The sequence below is a fragment of the Octopus bimaculoides genome, chromosome 22 (assembly GCF_001194135.2).
Source record: "Octopus bimaculoides isolate UCB-OBI-ISO-001 chromosome 22, ASM119413v2, whole genome shotgun sequence".
NCBI classification, from domain to species: domain Eukaryota; kingdom Metazoa; phylum Mollusca; class Cephalopoda; order Octopoda; family Octopodidae; genus Octopus; species Octopus bimaculoides.
In genome coordinates, this window is record NC_069002.1 from 3485593 (window position 1) to 3487420 (window position 1828).

Genomic DNA, 1828 nt, shown 5'->3' on the forward strand with positions numbered 1-1828 from the left:
TATATATATATATATATATATGTATATGTATATATATGTATATATATACACAGCCTATAGATACTGCTATTTTTATAGATATAGCAATGCAATAACAAATTTGCTTTCTTTGTTGTTCTGCTTTCTTCTCCCAACTATACGTCATTCTTTCTTCAATTTCACCCTTTCACTCCAATCTGTCTCCTCTCTCTCCCTCTCTCTCCCTCTCTATCTATCTATCTATCTATCTATCTATCTATCTATCTATCTTTCTTTCGTCTTCTCTCTTTCCTTATATTTGTGTGTATGCATGTATACACTTTAGTATACATTTGTATATATATATATATAGATATATATATGTATATCTTTATCTGTGTGTGTGTGTGTGTGTGTGTGTGTGTGTGTGTACATACGCTCATCTACTTCGTGTAAAATATTTTGACTAGAACTTGTAGAGCTGCTCGGAAACACGTATCCTTTCAAGAAACATGCAGAGGTTTGCGTAGTTTGGTTATAACCGCCAACGAAGACCTGGAGGACCGTGAAAGTATCACACAAATATGATTCAATGACCAGCGATTGGAAAAAAATATTGATTAAACAGAATTTCGTATATAATGTTTCTATCGTGTTCTTTTCATGTTTTAAAGCTGTCTTTGATTTCTTGCACATTGTAATTTCCAGTTTTTTAAATTTTTTTTTTATTCATATGAGCAATATTCTATTTCAGCCAATTGGTTGTTGGAAATTCCTCAGAAAATACCGATAGAAGTGCCTGCTTGAATTCGCTAACTCCAGCTTTTTGTTCAAAATTGCTATAAGAGGATATTGTACTTTTCTGGGAGACTAAAATTACATCTTCTAGAACCATCAACACTGGAGAACGTGTGTTTTATAACTATAAAACCAATTGGTTTTATACTTAACATTCTCATTCTTTAGATTCCTATATATATTAAAAACAAATATAAATAATCAATAAATAAAATCAATAAAATCACAGCAACAACTATCATCCAGTCTTTTAGGGGGTATTTAGACCAACGTTATCCAATCTGCTTTTCATTCTTTGAGCCAGCGGGGTTGATGGAAAGCCAGGCGTATTGACTATAAAGAGGATATTCAAGCGTCCTCTTCATTGCACAAGTTTCAAATCCATAGAGAAGGATGTTCACTACATATGCCTCGAAATTACCAACGTTGTTGAATTTGGTAACGTTGATGTAAAACTTGTTACAGACATCCCAGGCTTGTCCCATGCGCGTGAGGAAGTCTTTCTTAGTGCCAGTAACAGAGAACCAAATGTACGCGAGCCCAGCGGTACACAAGCATCAGATAGGCTTTTGTAACGATACCTATACAAAGGAAACAAACCAATCCGTCTTCTCGAAGCTTCCAGTTATTCCACTTAACGCAGAAAGGTGATCTTCGTCTGCCCCAGAACTACCGAATAATTACGTATTTTCGTCTAACCACAAAGATCTGCAATTCTTAGAAAAACATTTACTGGTGGGCTGGATAATCCACTAAGGTAGAACACGTCATCTCAGTCAACTCCACCATTATATATAAAGCCATACACGAATGCATACATACATACATACATACATACATACATACATACATACATACGTAAATGTGTGCGTGTGTGTATGTCTGTCTCAGGATTCTTTAGAATCTGGGTATATCAACTCGTAGGGCACGAGGATCGGCTGGGTACTTAGTACTGGGCTTACGGCACGTTGAAGTAACTCTTAGTTGTCGTTTGTTGGTAGTATACGGTATGTATATATACACACAAATATATATATATATATATATGCGCACACATGCACATGCATATATA

The 1828-nt window shown here is 35.2% G+C and overlaps 1 long non-coding RNA gene across 1 annotated transcript in view; it reads left to right on the forward strand.

The window, feature by feature from the left end:
- Window positions 1–189: 189 nt before the first annotated feature.
- LOC128250539 (uncharacterized) overlaps window positions 190–1828 on the forward strand; it is a 2555-nt gene continuing 916 nt past the window's right edge. Inside the window, exon 1 of the long non-coding RNA XR_008266564.1 lies at window positions 190–1513. This is a non-coding gene — a long non-coding RNA (uncharacterized LOC128250539). The remainder of the gene's footprint in view (window positions 1514–1828) is intronic.